A 21,800-nucleotide genomic window follows, 5' to 3' on the forward strand; every position below is an offset into this window, starting at 1 on the left:
GAATTCCTTGTGGTACTTCCTATTGCCAAGGACCTTTGGTATGTGTCAAGGAAAACACAATCTAGGGTAGCAATATACATTTCCTCAATACATGAGCGGCCAATATTGTATTTCTTTACATCTTTTAGTAAAAAAAAAATGTTACGCAGTCTGCAGTGTCGTCGATGATTACTGTGTCTGGGCCAGAAGAAAACATGGTAGGCGACTTCGCCGGTCACTTGCACAGCTGGGCCATCTTTGCGGAGCAGAATCATTTGGCATTAGTGGATTCATTCCACAGGAGAATGGTGGTTGGGTGTTTAATTACCGCGTGCATGTAAATTGCCATTTGGAGGGATTTGATATGAATTTCTATATGCAGCTGTAATTTAATCAAACTGCCATTTGAAAAGAATTAAAAAAAATAAAAATAAATTCAAAAGAATTGTGATGCCTCATCACTCAGGAAGCGCATGACATGAAGCAAAATGTTGGAGAAACTAAGCACAAGTTTCCAACAGAAAGTTCTCGACATCTAACATCCGTGCAATAGTTGACACCTTGGCGCATTGGCTGAGCAATGGAATGAAGAGTGAAGCTTGACAGAGAAAAAATATCTGCAACAAAAGATCCTTGCCAACATATACCTGCATTACAAAGGATGGACCAAACTGTTAGCTTGAGCAAATATGTCCAACCAAATTATTGACAACAACAATATACTTATTTGACTAGATGTCACGGAAATTTAAAGAGACAAGTTTTTAAGTGATCATATCCAGAACATAGATAATTGTATAAAAGGTATCTCTTGAAAGAACTACAAGTAAATGAACCAAAGAATAACTGATGAATCTCTAGTAATGCATTATACAATCAAATTGACCCAAGTATCTGCTAGTAGTAGCCATGCACACAAGTATCTGATATCAGTGACCCTAGAAAACAAGCAAGAAATTGTTACCTCACTCACAGCATGAAAAAAGTCAGATTATGAGAAAGAGTAGAAGGTTACAAAAACATAGCTAATGTACCTAAAATGATCAACTGAGATTATTGCAAGTGCTCTTTAGCATACCATCTCTACTCTTGCCTGAACAGAAGCCATTTAAATCATGAATCAATATGATGCAACTAGCATTGTACATTCAGAGTGCAAATAGCCGCAGTCTGCAACTAACACTTTAGCATATCATTGATAACTTTTCAGCTTACGTTTGAATCTTCTTACATTTAAGGCGTGTAGATTCTTTTGCAGTCATGAAAATGGCTCTATTCTGTGCATCTTTAAACACATCATCTGCATCGACCTTCTCATCATCTCAAAGATCTTCCATTACGTCCACAACAGCAATGCAAATAGGAATGGTAAATGTATTCCAGCCTCAGCCTGCTTTTCTTTCCTGTCTAGAAACCTTCCCATCATTTGAACCACCTTGCCATCTTGTTTTCGTTTTTGTCATACCCTTCCCGCTTTTTCACCCGAGGCTGCTGTATCTTTGATTCTTGAACTAGCGACTGTTTTGCCCCTCAAGGAAGCAGCAAATGAAGTAGCAGATGGTTGCTCAAGTATTGTCACCTCATTATTATCATCTTCATCAGCATTATTTTGTTGAACAACAGGTCTTCTGTCAAGTGAAGTAGCATTTAGAGAAGGGTCAAAGGGGTCATTCTCAGTTTCTTACTCAATACCATTGACTTGAGTGACATAAGCTTGAGAAGGGTTAACGGCGGTGAAGCTTAGGTTTCCCTCAGCAGCATGCCATGCACCGAGAAGTGTACTCCATTGAAACTTCTGAGAACTTAATGCAACATTTTTAATTTGTAGGAAGATCAAAGATCTAGGATTTGTACATAGCATCATACAACTCTCCTAAGGCATCAAATAGTGGGAATGATTTAGTCTGTAACTTCTTTGCTTTAGGAAAGGACTGTTCAATATATGAAATGTAACAAGTAATTAGCAAGAATCAAAATCTTTAATAACATTAGCCAAAATAAGGAATTCGACCCTTACAAGGATGATGTTAGCCCAAATGGGTGGGTTTGCCTCAATGTTGCACAGTTTTTCATTCCAGTGGCTACCACTTTGACTTTTTGCCTGCTTCAGAAATTTGTTATCTCTTTTCATATCCTTCTCTTTATCTTGGATCAGGACCTTTGTAAACTTGATATGTGAGAACTTCTCATTGAATAATTTGCAAATTCTGTTCCAAGCTTCTGATGACCACCTGTTTTGACCCCTGCAACAGTCATTGTTGTGCTCATGTAGAAGGTCAACCAATGCCTTTTCAAGTCTAGCATTCCAATGCGCTCTAGTGTTAACTGTCACAAAATTATATGCTATATTTAGAATGATTGAAAAATAAATCTTCACAAAAGACAGTAGACTTTGGAGCAAAAGAAAATCAATACCTTTCGGTGAACCATTTTTCTTCTTCTGTGTACCTGCCACCATTGTACATCTGGTGATATGTTGTCTGGTGGCTAATTCAACCAACCTTCATCACCGTTGTACATCTGTATAATATTATGGAACACTACTGTACTTGAATTCATATTGTAGATCCTCATAGCTAGCATTGTGAGATAACATGAATGGGAAGAGTCCTAATCTCTGCTCCAGAGTAACACCTCTCATGTCACGTAATAGATGCTCTCTTCTAAGAAAATCAGCAATTTCTCTAAAGACAATTGGCTCCATACGACATGCAATGCAGCAGTCCTTCAGACGATGTCCCTCGAGGATTTCTTTGAGCCGCTCTTTGCCGGACAGCCTAGACTTATGTCTTGCTCTTGTTTCTCTCCTTCGACCATTACTTAAAAGGTAAGATAAAAACCATTATCTCCTCATCCTCTTACTCACGGCTCTTCTGTCATCTGATCGCATCGCATGCGTGCGGGGAGACGTGGGGGGAGATATCGTCGTGTTTCTTCCGTTCTTTGAGCCTCATTTTCGTCGGGTGTCCATCGCATGCGGGCATCATGCTCACTTGACCGTCATCTGATCCAGCGAGAAGAAAACTCCACCCAGCATGGAGCTATGTTTCATGCAACATCCATGGTACTCTTGCTCTGTTGGTGACTTGAACTCGATAGGCTGGTAGGGATCATTGAAAAACTTCATTTCTTAACCAATCATCATGGAAAAAAAATGCGACAATGATGTTCCTTGTTTATAAATCAAGTCCCCCCTAGATCCTCATCTCGATGCCATGAATCTCTTGATATTAATCTTAAAATATCATTGCAACATTTGAAAAAATCACCGCAACATTGAAAAATAGTAATTGGAAGACAAGAAACCTGAAAAGTGCAATGAAGCAAAACAACTAATGCATATCACATACACGATCAACAATAGTAGGCAGTGGTGATCGCTAGCCATGGCTCCTCCGTCGCCCTCCTCCTCCCCCCTCGTGGTGATCGCTAGCCATGGCTCCTCATGAGGATCTTCATCACCATGGCTGGGCTCTCTGACCTTGACTTTGGTCCTAGGTTGGAGATCCAACTATTGGTGCAAGAAAGGTTCTCTTCCCTGGTTAGTTTCTCTCCAGCTTCTTCTGAACCTGAATTCTGGTTGGTCGCGTCCTTTGGGGATCGGCTCTTCGTCTCAATGTGGAATCAATAGGCCTAATCCTACAATCCTGTTTGGGTGGTACTGCTTTGAATTTCAATGTGCAACATCTCTCGGGTTGCATGTTCTGGCTCTTTGTTGCCTCTAAGAATGTTGGGTTTCTGGTTTATCGCCTCCGCTCTCATGTGTGCAAATTGTTTGCTCTCTTCTTCACTCTTTGGGGTAATGGTGGTCCCAATTGGCAGCGGGAGCATATTCTTTGGCTGAAAGAAGAGGAGGATGAATGGACTCATGTGCAGAGTAAATCACAAAAGCGACCTTATGCTGAGGCTTTATTTGGCAGATCAAGGAGGGGTGTGACACCCAATTTTTAGCAGATCAAGGAGAGATGTGACACCCCAATTTTCTCCATCACAATTAATAAAAATTTGTTAGAATTTCTCTAGGATTTATTTAAGACCATAATGATTTTCTAGGAATATATTGAATTTATTAAGGATAAATATTTTCTAATGAATTAATGAAATATAGGATATTAAGTTTGTTGGTGCATTCGTGCTACTGCATTTTATTTTGTACGGTTGGATTTCAACTTTATTTGAAGTCTTGCTTTTAGAAATAGGGAAAAAACCTTTTTCTTTTTACTCTTTTCTCTTTTACTTTCAGCATGCTTTCCCAGCCCAACTAGCAGCCCAACCTCAGCATTCACAGGGTCCTGTGATGTGGTATAGCTCCGTCCCTTTGTGTACTGCTCTCTATGTAGGCATACCTTTGGGGTGTGGGGGGAGGGTGTGGGGTTATAGTCATGCAGGTATTGAAACCTTAGCGATCTCACATTGAATTCCTAGGCACTCAGTTATTGTGTTTAATAGGCTAGTTACTTTGGGCGACATGGAAAACAGACTTGTGGGTAAAATGTACAATATTTGTGAAGTGTAAAACTGAGCCATGCTCATGGTAAAGAGCAGCCTGGACCATGACAATTGAACTTAAAAAATTATTAACTTGTGGTTTATTTATGATTTGTTTATGTTATTTTTTATGTTAAACTTTAGCTGGTATAAACTTACATTATATTAATAGACTACTAATAAAAACTTTATCAACTAAAAGTTCTTAATGCAATAAACTAGTCATCCTTCCTTGTTTAAGCTTTGCATGTCATTAATTTTTTCCCAATTGCACTTAGAGCCTGTTTGTTTGAGTTTGCAGCTTTTGAGCCTTTCTAAAAAGCTCATACGAGCTTTTTTATTGTGAAAATCCAACACTTTTAAAAGACGTATTTAAACCCTGTTTGGAATAGCTTAAATCCTGCTAATGATTAAAATATGCCAAAACTAGTAGCAAATGGCACGCTTTTTTGCAACTTCTTCTGGTCACGCTTCACCCTATAGCTCCCATTTGTACTAAAACGCAGAAGCTGTCGGCTATCGGCTATACATCTATGGGCTCACTGGGAGGCTTGGACAGTCCTACATACGGGGTTGTACACCAAGACGTGTTAGACATGGAGACTACGGTGCAGGATGGCGTGGTTTATGTGGAGGACAAGGACTAGTTGAGGATTAAGAAACTACTTTAGGGATATGGGTACTACATGGGTCCCTACCGACTAGGATACTGGTCGGACCTGACAAGTGGGCCTGCTCGACCAGGGTGTGCGGGCCAAGGACATGAAGTTACTTGGAGCATACCTCAAGACAACAAGATAGTTCAAATATGCCTGGATATCGTCGAACGCGTATTGTAGTCCAACTCAGATTACTTTCCATATAACTACCGATGATATTAGATTCAAACCGACTATCATCAGCCTATATAAGGCGGCCAAGGGCACCCCCGTGGGTATCCCAATCCTAACAATTGCATCAAATCATTGAGCAATACAATCCACCAAAATACAGGACGTAGGGTATGTTGGGATACGAGGTAGGCTACACTAGCGCAAATCAAAATTTCTACCGCGTAAAACCAGGAAGAACTGCCGTATAAGGATCACGGGATTACCACTCGACGCACTACTGGTGCGGAAGATGTAGATTTGCGTCGATGCAGTGAAGACGATCAACGTAGTCGTACGTAGTCGATCAACATAGTCGTATGTAGTCGATCACGTCAACGTCCAGCAGCTCCTCAGCAGCTCGTCCACGTGCAGCAAGATCGCCCTCGTGCCGCGGCTCGTCATCGGCTTGTCGTGGCTCATCGGCGGCTCGTCCAAGTGCTGCAGGCGCAACACCTCCAAGGTATCCACACGTGCAGGGAGGAAGCGTCGCAAGCCGGACTGCTAGATCCGCGAGTTGCAACAGGCGAGGGCGTGGGAGGCGCGGCAAATGTGTTTCGCCAAAAAGGTGTAAACCCTAGGGCACCCCACCCCTCTATTTATAGAGGTTCCTAACGGGCCTCTGGGTTCGAGGCCCATTAGTACTTCTAAACCTAATCCAACTCGGATCAGATCCGAATTGGGCTTCCAGCCCCTTAAGTGTGTGACCCTATGGGTTCGGATACGTATAGACATGGCCCGAGTACTCCTACTCGGCCCAATAGTCGGTAGCGGCCTCAAGCAAGACGTGCCAACTCCTATACGCACACGAAGATCATATCAGACGAACCATCACAACATAATATACATGCTATTCCCTTTGCCTCACGATATTTGGTCTAGCTTCAAGCCGACCTGTGGCGGAACCACCTCGGATTAGCTTGATTAAGCAGGGTTAAGCCGCCTAACATGCGACACCACTGCCTAAACCGAGTTAACACGAAGTGCCGTCGGATTTCGTCCGATTTAACCACTTAAACAGGATCGAGTTCAGCAAACCCACGCGAAGGTGAGCGGTTACAGAGAATACAACAAGTCCACTGAGTTAACCAGTCTTACTCAATTAGTTCGGCCATAAAAATTAACACTAGAGTTTTATAACAAAAGAACAACAGAGAAAACACTAGCGGAAGACTTCGTCGGGGTCGGACGTCCGGGCGAGGCCAGCCAGAACATCACTGAATCCTCTCCTCGCCATCCGAGGAGGGGTCCCACTCGACCGTCCAGCCTGGCGGGAGCTGGGGCGGCCAAGCACCAACAAGGGAGGGGTCGGGAACTGCAACTTCACCTGAAAAACAGGAGCCACAACAAGGCTGAGCTACTAAGCTCAACAAGACTTAACCGGGGAGGAGCCAACTACTCCTCCAACTAGACATGCAAGGCCTCTTGGCTGAGGGGTTTGTTTTGCCAAAAGCGCTAGTAACCTATTTTCAAGTTTTAGCTCCGGTTCTAGATTTACTTACCAGTCTAGGTTGTGCAACCTATTATAAGCAAACATTGAGCCAGTCAAGTGTGTAGATAGAAACAACAACATTGCCATCATCAGATTCCTCATTTACTCAGGGTGACATAGCGATCAAGTAATCTCAAACTGTGAGAGGCAAACGAATCGATTCGAGTTCTTTAACCATGCATGGTGAACCTAGCCCCACGACATCCGCGCACCCGGAGGTCGCTTCCTGTGTCGGCCTTCCCCATCGATCCCCTAACCCGTGTCGGGCCCATTTCCTTTGGTGCAAGGTTCCACAGACCCGGTCTCTGCCGTCCTGTGGCCACGCTTTGCCACCACGTGCGACAACCAGCAGGGGAAACTCCGTTCCAAGAACAATGGGGCACTCACGTCTAGGTTCAATCAGGTACTAGGCTTCCTCATCCCATACTAAGTATGAGGCTAGTACTTTCAAACACTTGATCATGAACACCACCCCTGTCGGGCCTTAGCAAGTTTTCATAGACAGACGGGGCAACCATCCGACCACCAAAGAGTTACCAAACCCTGCCCCGTCCATCGTCCTTATAGTTGTAACAGGAGAGTAACACATGCAACTCCTACAACTCGCGAGTGACAGGAGATCACTCGGCTTTTACCGTCTCCTATTTAAGCAATGCAGCTATTCGGTCCAACAGCTAGTGCTCATATCAAGGGTTACTAAGTCATGCATCTAGGGTTTCACACAACTCCTAAACGTAAATGCACAACATGCTATTCGGAAGGCATGTGCAAGTTTGGCAAAACATGTAGGATTTTCATGCAACCGGGGCTTGCCTGCAAACAAAGAAGGCTGGAACTGCTCGACTTCGGGGGCGGCTTCGACTTCCGCGGGCAGGATCTCGGCTACAGCTTCTTCTTCGGGCGTCGGGTGCAGCTCGTAGAAGCCGTCAGCGAGATGCAGCTCTACACGAATGCAATGCAAAGGTTAGCTTAAACGTTTTGATTGGACAGCAACACTGGCTCTCCTGAGCCCAGAAACTTGCGACAAAGAGCAGGAGGTGGAGGCTGCTTGAGAGAGCTGATGATGATCAACAGGTAAGGATAGGAACGAAACTAGTGGTCTGATCCTTGAACTAGAGGATGTGATAACTGGGATCCTCAGACGTAGGCGCTGAAGGGTTCCCACGTTTTACACATACACCCTCGAGTTGAAGAAAAAGATCACAGCCAAGCCCTCGGGCGAGGCGGACAAAGGTCGGCGAACAGACAGGGTCGGACGAGACGGAACTGGGGTCGGGCGGATAGGAGGGGTCGGGCGAAGCGGACTTAGGGTCGGCACTCACCTTCTTCCTGAAAGGAAAGCTTGGGGTCGGGAAGAGGCAGACTTGGGCGCGGAACTAAAGCTTTGAGCAGGGACTAAGGTTGGCGATACTCCGGCGGCGGCGCTGCTTGTGGATCACAAGAGAGCTCTACGCAGCACAAGGGAGCACGCTGCCGGTGACTTGGAGGAACTGAGAAGGATCCGGGAGAAGAACTTTTCAAGACTGGCGGATGGCGCTAGGAACTTGAGCAGGGAGCTAGAGGAAACTAAGGGCAACAAAGGCGGAGGGAACTCCGGCGACGGGGGCATTCCTTTTATAGCTGCTGGAGCAGAGGAACGGAAACGTCGCAGAGAGAGAGGAGGGAAGCGGCGCGAAGGCCGGGGAGAAGCAATGGAGTGCTCTGCCGTGGCGGCGATTGAGCAAACCGGGCGGTGCTGCAGAACTCCGGGGGTGACGCCAGCGATCATTGCGCTACTTCGTCAGGGCGGCGTAGGCGCGGGTAGACCGGTGGTTGAGATTTGGCGGAGAGCGGGCGTCGTCGTGCGGGAGAAGTGATAGAAGCGACCGGTTAAACGGCGCTAGGATCGAGGGCGCACAGGTGGGAGAACAAGCGGACGCGGCGCGGGGGAGAGCGCGGAACAACAGATTGTCGGGCGGCGTCTGACAGAGCGGGGAAAGGAACTGTCGCGGCCGCGGTCGGGGTTGGCGATGGGGGAATCGTCGTGTAGCGACGACCGGGCGGCGCAACTGTTGCTGGAAGGGACGGAAAAGACGGGCGACATCGGTCTCCGGGGCCGGGATCTGGTATCGTGATGATGGGCGCGGGGAGCGAGGCTCTGCAGAAAGGGGTGCAGAGGGCTTCCGCTGCTATTGGGGAAAAGGGCGCGGGAACCCACTCGGTCGCTTGCCAGAGACAAAACTGAGCGGTAGCGTCGGAGAAGACGAGCCACGCGGCAGGAAAGCTCTGAGGCGGCCATGCAACTCGAGTGCGGCTGATGCGGGGGATCTGGAAAAAGATCTCACGGGTCCACCGGGGAAAAGATCGGACGGGTGAGGAAGATTAGCAGGATCCGACGGAGGGCTGAGCTCGCCAGGGTCGGGAAAAGGAACGAAGCGGTAGGGGTCGGATCTCAGGGGTCGGAACTGGCGGAGGACTGAGCACTTAGGTGCGGTCAACAGAACAGCTGACTGAGGTTAAGGGCTGAGATCAAGCCTAACTGGGAAAAGGTTTAGGGGTCGGTCGTTACACGACCGCTCTTTCTCGATCCTGTGATTCGGAATCCCTTTGTAGGTTAACTCTTAACCGTATGTAGCATGGCCATGCATTTTCGGATCCGATCACTCGAGGAGCCCAGAGATATCACTCTCAATCAGAGAGGGGCAAATCCCATCTTGATTGACCATGTCTCATAGCATGCTTCTTGACAAACCCGAAAGCTACCTTTATAACTACCCTGTTACGACGTAGCGTTTGATAGCCCCTAAGTAGGTCGATCCACATCTAGAATACATGCGACAATCTCAGGTCTAAGGACAAAGCGTATATGTTGTTTAAAGAGAGAACTACTTCTCGTGTTGGGTCAGTCCTAGCACATGTCTCCACATGTGTCCACATTATTAGTTCAACATCTCCATGTCCATGACTTGTAAAACATAGTCATCAACTAATACATGTGCTAGTCTAATATTCATGTGTGTCCTCACATGAACTCCGACTAGGGACAACTTTAGAATAACCATACAAGTAAAGAGTTTCACATACAATTCACATAATTGCAAATCAATTCAAGTAGCCTTTAATGGATATTCAATGAACACAATATACAAATCATGGATACAAATGGAATATCATCATCTCTATGATTGCCTCTAGGACATACCTCCAACAGTCTCCCACTTGCACTAGAGTCAATCTAGAAGGTACCTAATACCCATAGCTCTTACATGCGCATCATGCTTAGCCTGCGGGAGTGGTTTTGTCAACGGATCAGAAATGTTCAGATCCGTGTGTATTTTGCATATATTGATCTCACCCCGGTTAACGAAGTCTCGAATGAGATGAAATCGCCGCATTACGTGTTTGTTCTTCTGGTGGTTCCTTGGCTCCTTTGCTTGCGCAATTGCCCCATTATTATCACAGTAGAGATTCAATGGGCTGGACGCATTCAGGAACACACCAAGCTCAATGAGGAAATTCCTTATCCAAACACCTTCCTTCACGGCTTCCGAAGTCGCGATGTACTCGGCTTCTGTCGTAGAATCGGCCACCGTCTCCTGCTTGGAACTCTTCCAACTAACAGCACCACCATTTAGCGTGAACACAAATCCTGATTGTGACTTTGAATCATCTCTGTCGGTTTGGAAACTAGCATCGGTGTAACCTGTTACAACGAGCTCCTCCTTACCTCTATAGATGAGGAACATATCTTTAGTCCTTCTCAAGTACTTAAGAATATTTTTCACCGCTGTCCAGTGACTCTCACCTGGATCAGATTGGTGTCTGCTTGTCATACTTAGCGCATATGAAACATCTGGGCGAGTACTTATCATTGCATACATGATAGTTCCAATAGCCAAGGCATATGGCACTCTACTCATGCGATCCCGCTCATCAGCAGTCGAAGGACACTGAGTCTTGCTGAGATGTATGCCATGTGACATAGGCAAGAACCCTTTCGTTGCCTCTTCCACGCTGAACCGCTTCAACACTTTGTCAATGTAAGTATCTTGGCTTAAACCTATAAGCCTTCTCGATCTATCTCTATAGATCTTAATGCCTAGAATATATGCCGCTTCCCCTAAGTCCTTCATCGAAAAACTATTTTTCAATGAAGTCTTTACGGACTCAAGCATAGGAATGTTATTTCCAATCAGTAATATGTCATCCACATATAAGATTAGAAATACTACAGAGCTCCCACTAACCTTCTTGTAAACACAAGACTCTTCTTCGTTCTTGGTGAAGTCAAACCCTTTGACCACTTCATCAAAACGAATGTTCCAACTCCTAGATGCTTGCTTCAATCCATAAATGGATCTCTGAAGCTTGCATACCTTTCCAGCATTTTTCGGATCGACAAAACCCTCGGGCTGTATCATATACACGTCCTCAGGTAGGTTTCCATTCAGGAAAGCTGTCTTGACATCCATCTGCCATATCTCATAATCGAAATATGCAGCTATAGCTAGAATAATCCGAATGGACTTAAGTATCACTACAGGCGAGAAGGTCTCGTCGTAGTCAACTCCTTGAACTTGTTGAAAACCTTTTGCGACAAGTCGTGCTTTATAGATGTGAACATTTCCATCCATGTCCTTTTTCTTCTTATAGATCCACTTGCACTCTATGGCTTTAACACCATCAGGCGGGTCAACCAAGTTCCAAACTTGATTGTCTCCCATGGACTCTATTTCGGATTGCATGGCACTCTGCCATTTTTCGGAGTCTGGGTCCATCATTGCTTCTGCATATGTCGCAGGCTCATCATTGTCAAACAATAATATTTCCCGCATTTCGCGGAGCCTTGCTGACCTTCGTGGTTGTGGCGGTGCTTCTCTTGCCATGGGTATCTCAACTTGTTCTGCTACGTTAGCATCACTCATTGATTCTTGCCCGATCGGCTCATCTTGAACTTCTTCAAGATGCACTGTCTTTCCACTCTTTTCTCCTTTGAGAAACTCTTTCTCTAGGAAAACACCGTTCCGAGCGACAAACACTTTGCCTTCTGATCGGTTGTAGAAATAATATCCCAAAGTTTTTTCTTTGGATATCCCACGAAAATGCACTTATCCGACTTGGGTGTGATCTTGTCCGACTGAAGTCGCTTGACAAACACTTCACATCCCCAAATCTTTAGAAAAGACAAACTAGGAACCTTTCCAGTCCATATCTCATATGGTTTCTTAACTACGGACTTAGATGGTACCCTATTAAGTGTGAAAGCTGCTGTTTCTAGAGCGTATCCCCAAAATGACAACGGTAGGTTCGACTGGCTCATCATTGATCGAACCATGTCTAACAAAGTTCGATTACATCACTCGGATACACCGTTTCTTTGAGGTGTTCCAGGCGGCGTAAGTTGTGGAACAATTCCGCAACTCTTTAGATGATTGCTAAACTCGTGGCTCAAATACTCGCCTCCACGATCAGATCGTAAGGCCTTAATTTTCTTGCCACGCTGATTTTCAACTTCATTCTGAAATTCCTTGAACTTTTCAAAGGTTTCAGACTTGTGCCTCATCAAGTAGACATAGCCATATCTACTAAAATCATCAGTGAAAGTTATGAAGTATTGGAATCCTCCTATAGCCGTCGTGCTCATTGGTCCGCATACATCACTATGTACGAGTTCCAACAAGTCTACTGCTCTCTCAGGAAATCCTGCGAAAGGGGTCTTGGTCATCTTGCCTAGCAAGCAAGCCTCATATGTCTCGTATGATTCAAAATCAAATGAAGTTAGAAGTCCATCAGAATGGAGCTTCTTCATGCGCTTTTCACTTATATGACCCAAACGACAATACCACAAGTAGGTAGGACTCAAATCATTAGGCCGAGGCCTTTTAGCACTTACGTTATAGACAGGTGAACCATCAAGATTTGAAACAAATAATCCATTCACAATGGGTGCAAAATCCATAAACATATCATTCTTAGAGATCACACAACCATTGTTTTCACTCACAAATGAATAACCATCCTTCATCAAGCATGAAGGAGATAAAATGTTTCAACTTAAACTAGGAACGAAATAACAATTATTCAACTCCATAATACATCCTGATGGGAGGTGGAGTTGCATCGTCCCGACGGTCAACGCAGCAACTCTTGCATTATTGCCCACGCGGAAATCAACTTCTCCTCTTTCCACGCTTCTACTTCTTATCATTCCCTGCATCGAATTGCAAATATGAGCAACTGATCCGGTATCAAATACCCAAGAATTAATAATTGTATCAGCGAGAAAAATGTTGTCTATAACATTAATAACGAGCGTACCTGAGGTAGAAGTACTCTTATTTCCGCCATTCTTCAACGAAGCTAGGTACTGCTTGCAGTTTCTCTTCCAGTGACCAAGTTCATGACAGTAGAAGCACTCTTTGTCTGGAGCAGGTCCAGGTCCAGCTTTAACCTTGGGCGTTGGGTTTGGCTTGGACGTTCCAGCCTTGCCCTTCTTCTTCCAAGAATTTCCCTTCTTCTTAAAGCTAGGCTTGTTCTGTATAGCCATCACATGGCTGGTACTAGCGCTTTTCTTAATGTCTACCTCTGCTATCTTGAGCATACCACACAGTTCATTCAGACTCTTCTCCGTCCCATGCATATGGTAGTTCGAGATGAAGTTCCCATAGCTAGGTGGAAGAGATGAAAGAATGAAGTCTGTGGCCAACTCTTTACCCATTGGGAAGCCCAGCTTCTCCAATTGCTGAGTGTAACCAACCATCTTGATTACATGTGGTCCTACTGCTGCGCCTTCTGCTAGCTTGCACTGTGTCTGGAACATGTCTTTGAGCGCCACGATCATATCGTGTGCCTCATGATTTGTTTCGAACTGCATCTGCAGCTCGGGTTCCATGCAAGCAAGCATAAGGCAGCTTACCTCAAGATTAGCATCAAATGCCTTCTTGCAAGCAACCTTAACGGCAGCTGATGCATCATCAGCAGGTGCTGGTGGTAGTGGGGTGTCTAGAACATCTTCCTTTTTATCGGCCCTAAGAACAATTCTCAGGTTACGGATCCAATCCGAGTAGTTTGTTCCATTCAACTTGTCCTTCTCAAGGACCGAACGCAAAGCAAATGATGTGGTGGTGTTGCTAGGTGCCATTTAATCTACAACAAAAGTAATGCAAAATACACTAAGACAAACGTATCCATGATAGAGCAAATCACATTAAGCTATTTTAACAGAATCTACTCCCACTAAAATCAATATCCCTTTATTGAAATTTAGTGATTCAGGATCCACAACTAACAAGTCTACTAGTGAGCTTTAGCATCACTGCTAGCAAACAAGGTAGATCGGTAAGCAACTTTTGCTAATCATATCACATATGACTCCTGTTGTTGGGTGACATATCTATGTCTCGGCGCCCAACCTTTATGCCCTAAGGTCCTTAACCGTTAAGATAACCTTGTTAAGCAAACCAACCCTTATGCGCGTAAGTGTCCGACACAAACCCGTCTAGTCAAGGAAAACTAGTGGTACCCTAATTTCATAGACCCACCACTAATTGTACAAGGCATGGGACGGTGCAAGTTTTAGTTGGGAGGGCATACTAAGTTAAACTTTGTGAGGGATCGTTCTACTTCTAACATCACAGCATGCAGAAAGTAAAACATAAACAGAATAGCATTCACACAGTTGTGACACAGTATGGCCCGTTTTTTCTTATGGTGATCTCCATCTCCATAGGATCTGTTCACCATGGTGATCTTCATCTCCATGTTCCATGTGCGCCATCCTCCTGGTGATGAGTCCTCCAAGAACTAGAACATGCTATTACGCCTAATAGCTAGTAAAGAAGTTAGTGATGAAGATTACATAATTGCTTGGATCATCACAGATTGGTACGCAGACCATTAAATACATTAAGGTGACAACACATATGGCTCCTGTCGTGTTGCCGTACGCGTGACACGCAGGTCACGAATGAGTTACACACATGCATCACATACACAAAGGGGCCATACTGATCACAAGATATATACATACATCCTGCAAAATAGAGTTAGGCGTTCTAATGTTCCAAACTTCGGATGCCCGAAACTCCATCTTCCAAGCCGAATTTGGGAAATCTAATTTCGCCGAAAATGGCAAAGCCATTGAATTTCATGTGTAACTTTTTCTGTAGATCAATTTTCATATAAAATTCGCCCCGATCCGAGATCGTACCGAAAAGTTACGGCTGATTTACCGAAGCATACGCATACGGCAAAAATCCCGACCCCGGTAGTAGATCCCATCTACTTTTGCACATCTAATGCGCCTGGCGTATGACCCTGGATTTCGATTCGACCAATCATATTGATCTTCGCTCACTGCAACTAGATTTACGTGTATCACTTAACTCCGATGGCGGAAACCGACCGGTAGGAGTATGTCGTTACACTACCATTGCAGCAAGAGCACGAAACCAGGACATAGATCAAACTGAAAACTCACATATCTCCATATGCACACATCCCGAATCCAAAACTAAACAGCTACGGCTCATGATACCATTGTTGGGATACGAGGTAGGCTACACTAGCGCAAATCAAAATTTCTACCGCGTAAAACCAGGAAGAACTGCCGTATAAGGATCACGGGATTACCACTCGACGCACTACTGGTGCGGAAGATGTAGATTTGCGTCGATGCAATGAAGAGAATCAACGTAGTCGTACGTAGTCGATCAACGTAGTCGTACATAGTCGATCACGTCAACGTCCAACAGCTCCTCAGCAGCTCGTCCACGTGCAGCAAGATCGCGCTCGTGCCGCGGCTCGTCGTGGCTCGTCGATGGCTCGTCCAAGTGCTGCAGGCGCAACACCTCCAAGGTATCCACACGTGCAGGGAGGATGCGTCGCAAGTCGGACTGCTAGATCCGTGAGTTGCAACAGGCGAGGGCGTGGGAGGCGCGACAGATGTGTTTCGCCAAAAAGGTGTAAACCCTAGGGCGCCCCACCCCTCTATTTATAGAGGTTCCTAACAGGCCTCTGGGTCCGAGGCCCATTAGTACTTCTAAACCTAATCCAACTCGGATCAGATCCGAATTGGGCTTCCAGCCCCTTAAGTGTGTGACCCTATGGGTTCGGATACGTATAGACATGGCCCGAGTACTCCTACTCGGCCCAATAGTCGGTAGCGGCCTCTAGCAAGACGTGCCAACTCCTATACTCACACGAAGATCATATCAGACGAACCATCACAACATAATATACATGCTATTCCCTTTGCCTCACGATATTTGGTCTAGCTTCAAGCCGACCGCTCTTTCTCGATCCTGTGATTCGGAATCCCTTTGTAGGTTAACTCTTAACCGTACGTAGCATGGCCATGCATTTTCGGATCCGACCACTCGAGGGGCCCAGAGATATCACTCTCAATCAGAGAAGGGCAAATCCCATCTTGATTGACCATGTCTCATAGCATGCTTCTTGACAAACCCGAAAGCTACCTTTATAACTACCCTGTTACGACGTAGCGTTTGATAGCCCCTAAGTAGGTCGATCCACATCTAGAATATATGCGACAATCTCAGGTCTAAGGACAAAGCGTATATGTTGTTTAAAGAGAGAACTACTTCTCGTGTTGGGTCAGTCCTAGCACATGTCTCCACATGTTTCCACATTATTAGTTCAACATCTCCATATCCATGACTTGTGAAACATAGTCATCAACTAATACATGTGCTAGTCTAATATTCATGTGTGTCCTCACATGAACTCCGACTAGGGACAGCTTTAGAATAACCATACAAGTAAAGAGTTTCACATACAATTCACATAATTGCAAATCAATTCAAGTAGCCTTTAATGGATATTCAATGAACACAATATACAAATCATGGATACAAATGGAATATCATCATCTCTATGATTGCCTCTAGGGCATACCTCCAACAGTATTACTCTCCGAAAACCTGAACCTGTCTAAAACCCTCGTGCCCCTTCGTGTTCTCGCGATCACCTTCAAGTTCTTGGTTTTGCAATCACCCTCACCTACAAATCAACCACTTGGGTAACCTCCTGGTGGTCTGTCGGGCTTATAAATCCAACAGTTGGCGTGCCAGGTAGGGGTGTTTGCGAGATCCTCTTAGTGACCTTGATGGCATCCCATCCCCGCGTTATTTTTCCCGAGAGCATAAAGGACTTCCTCGCTAACCCGATCAAGATTCTCTTTAGAACCATGCCGGCAGATTTCGATATGACTGCTTCTTTTATCGACTCGGCGTCTTCCACCAGCTTGGCTTCCGTCAAATCCGCTCCGGCGAGATAAGTTCCCATCCAAGAATCGTCACACCGCTTGCCTAGTTGGTCTGTGATCTCTCTCTCTCTCTCTCTCTCTCTCTCTCTCTCTCTCCCCGAGAGGGTTCCAGATCTACTTGTTGTTGCCCACCCACCCATGCCCTCTGACCTGGTCGTGGGGCTAGATCGCATTAGCAACACTATTGCTGAGTGCATAGATTTGTCTGAGGCACGGAACGTTAAACAAGGTCGGCGCAGGGTCCGTCCTGTGCCCCCTTCAGTCTGCGGAACTTGGCCGCCGAGTACTCCGCCAAGCTCAACCATATTTTCTAGATCCAATCTGGAGACCCACCCGAACCTGCCCAGCTTCCAGACTATGGTGAATTCTAGGTGCCCCGTATCATCCTGACGCCAAATCCATATGGAAGCGATGATGAGAGAACCTCCTCCAAGCCCGATCGTGAAGCTTTCGTGGTCTCCGCTAATGAGTCACCAAGGGATGGTGAAATAGAATCTTAGGAAGAAGGCCGTAACACCAAGAACCGAAACCGCGCGGCATGGTGCCAACAGGAGCAAGCTAACACCCAGCAGCAGCTGGACGCTATCGCAGAGGCAATAGGTGACCAGCGCCAACCGCCGTGCAACGATCGTGACAACACCGACCAGGGCGGCGCCTGGGACAGACGCAGGCACCCTGTACGCGCCTGCAATCTACTAGCCGACCTCGAACAAGCTGGCCACAATGTCTTCACTACACCCGAGGCCAATTTGGGGGCTGTGTACGCCGACCTGGAGAATCTCCCAGACTCGAACCAAGTCCAGTGAATCAGGGCACGACTCCAAGTTGCAAATGCGCAAATCGAGGAACAAGCCAACAACCGGCCCGCACACTCTCGATCCACAGCTACCTGGCACTGTCGGATCCGATCGGGCATAGCATATCCAACCACCGCCGAGGCGACCACGCAGGAGGTCGGATGGAGCCAATCCCTAAAGAAGTGGTGGAGTAGAACGCTAACCCACCCGTCAATGACAACTTCAACAATGAACATCAGCGCGACAACAACGATAACCGCCGTGGCGGCAGGAGAGGCGATGATGAGGACCACGGCCGACCAGATCAGCAACGTGATCTTCGTGATGAGTTGCACGACCTCCGTCAGTGCCGCGACTTCCATCCCGACCTCAATAATTGTCACAACACGCGTGACGAGTACGAGCTCTGCTGCCGCGCTGAGTACGACTGTGACTACGACACTCCTGGACTCAACCGCGATGCTGAACTCCAGACCGCCGTTGCCAGGAAGACGAGATGAGCCGCTGCACCAACTACGATCGTGGGTATGACGCCCCTGAAGACGGTTACGATCCACCCAGGCGAGACTATGGCAGATGCCCCGGGGCTCCATCTGCCGAGTACTACCTCGACGATGACAACACGGTGATCGATGGCTTCACCGCCTTCACCCCACACCTCAGGGCAGTTGATTGCCGGTCATATTCAAGCCGACCATCAATGAAAAGTATGATGGATGCTCTGACCCCACAATCTGGCTCAAGACATACAGTACCGTGGTGAAAGCCGCCAATGGCACTTACGACCAGATGGCCTCCTACTTCCCGGTGGTGATGGGCCCCGCTCCACTCCTGTGTCTGGAGAATCTCCCACCAAACAATATCGACAGTTGGGGACAGCTTGCTAGAGCTTTCACCCAGAATTATCAGGCTACCTACAACAGACCTAGCAACATGAAGAAACTCGGCCAAGTCCACCAGAGGATAGGTGAAACCATCCGTGAGTATGCCAACCGCTTCTTCGTGAACTGCAATAGGCTGGTCGACGTTGATGACCGTGACATCATCATGTACTTTTGTTCGGAGATGATGAACCGCACCATGTTCTGCAAGATGTACGAGGCTGCCCCCAAGACGGTCGGGCAGATGATGGAAGTTGTCAACAAGCAAGCATACATCAAAGAGGCGGCAAAAGTTTAGTTCCAAAACGTCAAGAACCGTTCGGCCAATGACTACGACCAGCCGATTCATGATGAACCACAAGCACAACATGAGCCTCAACTTCAAAAAAGGGCTCCCGTGGTCCTCAACGCTGAAGCTGATCCCGCTAGGCTAACCACCTTCAACTGGGAAGAATTCGAAAAAACCCTTAGCGCTTTGTGCCCTTTCCATAAGGACGCACATCACACCCTTTGAGATTGTACAGTCCTAAAGAAAGAGCTTGGCGTCCCAGTGGAGTACAAGCGGCCCCGCTGCACCGACTACCATTAGGATGACAACAGGCATGACTACCAACGCTATGATGATCGCAACATCGACAACGACCACTACAACGACGATCGCGACCATCACCGTGAAGACCACAACGATCGTGACAACCGCAAGCGTGACAACCACGATGGCTAGAATCAAGAAGAGCATCGCGACTAGCAAAATCAAGACGCCCAATGTCTCTGCTCTGTCAACGCGGCATCTGCTTACCAGATAGGTGTACATCAATATCAAGATTACGAGGGCAAAAGATGAGTAAACAGGTCGGCATAGCCTACGTTTCATGTGTGAAGCCACCTTCTCCAGGTCCTTCTGTAGGAGCTGGTTGGCAGCATCCTCCTTAGCTCTCTTGAACTTGGCCTCCAGGCGCTCTACCTTTAGGCGATAGTGCTCGGCCTACCGGGTCCCTTTCGGCCTTTTCCACATGCGTAAGGCTAGATTCTGTTTACATTTCAACACTTAGGGTTTTGCAGGAAAACTTGATTTCAAATACAAGTCGGCAAATGTACTTACAAACATTAGCTTGCTAGCTTCCAGGGACATTTTCCGCAGCTTGAAAAGGTCTTCCTTCTCCCGCGCTACATCCTCCGCTAAATCTGTGTCGGAGAAGTCCTCAAGGTCAGATTCATCTTCATGAATTACACCAAGGTCATAATCCTCGGTGGACCTCTCCGGTGGTAGGTCATCCCTGGGTGACTCCTCCTGTTGAGGCTTAGCTCTAGCCCCCTCATCAAGCACCTTCTTGACCTTAGGGTCAACCATGGTAATATCCGCAGCCCCGGAGCCGGCTTCATCACGTTGCGGTGCTGGAGTCGGCAAAATTTCCTCGGCGTGACCCTCCTTATCAACTCTAGCCTCCGGGGGCGGCGATACTTCCACGGTGCGACCGCTTGTCGCATCAGTCTGGGCTGAGCAGCCGGCCAGCTGCGCACCATCGTCATCAGACAGCACGGCGGTCCTGCATCACCAAGTGTAAACAAGCAATTCAAACAACTCGGCCGGCAACCATAACTACAATACAGACAGCACAAGCAGATCGCAGTTACAGAGTGCTCTTCAACTTCATCCGAAACTTGGGGCGCAATGGTGGTAGCGGCACCGATGCATCTTCATAGGACCCACCGAGGATCTTCACCTTCAGTGCCTCCTTGACACGTGCTGCGTCGGCAGTAGTGGTCTCATGGAGCTCCGACTTCTTTTTCTTCGCGTCTGGGCTCGGCGTGTCGGACTCTTCATCCGGATCGCTCACCGACGTGGTTAGGGCAGCTGTGCTTGGGACAGCCTTCTCTTTCTTCTTCCCGACCATCTTCCTCCTCTTGCCGCTTGGCTGCAGCCCCTTGGAGATGGCCTGCTTGCGCACGGCCTGCCGTGTCTGGCGTTCAACCGGCTTAGTGCCTTGGGCCTAGCTGGCCCCTTCCGTCACACCCTCATCTGACCTAATGGAAGAGTTTATATCCCACTGAAGGTCGGCGGGCGGCACGTTGGGCTCGTCGGTCGAGCAGATCTTGGGTCGTCACTGATTGACCTCTTCAGGCATTGGCACCGGGGAAAAGTATATAAAAACATCACCCTGGTCAAATCACAGATTTATTCAGAATTGTTACACAAGAACATGTAGTAAGTCAAATCCATGACATTAACAATCTTACGAGGTTGGATGATGGCCTCTTCAATGAGTATGCCTTGGGGTAGTTTTTGTTCCTGATCACGTCCCTGAAGAACTTGGACACCCGGTTGATAATTTCTTCTTTGGGCACCTTGCGCTGCACCTCCCGAGTCAGATTTTCTGGCCCTAAATACTTGTACGCTGGGTGCACTCGGTGCCAGATTGCTGGATCAGCCTCTTGCTGAAGTTGATACTGATAGCCCAACTGTTAGTTCCCATGCTTTTAAGTCGACAATCTTCGCCAGCAACTCATTCACCTGGACCTGTTGTTCTAAGGTCGGCTGGTTTGACCGCTCGGGCATCACCACTGGCCTTTACCTTGTGCGTGGTGGCAGCTCGGGCTCCTGATTGGCAATGATGAACCACTCCTTATGCCAACCTTTGTTGGACTCCTTCAGTTGCAGATCAATATATTCTTGTAATTTCTTGGGCCGCAGCAAGAATCCACAACCCCCAACAACCTGTGCTTGTTTCCCCTTACTTGACATGGGCTTGAGATGATATAGATATCTCCAGAGATCAAAATGCAGGGGGATACCTAGATATGCCTCGCACAGGTGAATGAAGACCGCAATGTCTAAAATTGAGTTGGGATTGAGATGTACCAGCTCGATTTGGTAGTAGTACAGAAGACCCCGAAAGAAATCTCCGCACGGAACCCCAAGCCCGCACTCAAAGAACGATGCGAAGACCACTGTCTCCGCCATGTCCTGCAATGGGAAATCTTGGCCGGCGGGGGGCTTCCAATCTAGTAGCGCCTGCGACCCGAGGAGGC

General features: G+C 46.9%; 1 pseudogene; it reads right to left on the reverse strand.

The window, feature by feature from the left end:
* Positions 1-658: 658 nt before the first annotated feature.
* Positions 659-18,251, reverse strand: LOC117866456 (uncharacterized; annotated as a pseudogene).
* Positions 18,252-21,800: the final 3,549 nt, after the last annotated feature.

The sequence above is a fragment of the Setaria viridis genome, chromosome 8 (genome assembly GCF_005286985.2).
Source record: "Setaria viridis chromosome 8, Setaria_viridis_v4.0, whole genome shotgun sequence".
Classification (NCBI taxonomy): Eukaryota; Viridiplantae; Streptophyta; class Magnoliopsida; order Poales; family Poaceae; genus Setaria; species Setaria viridis.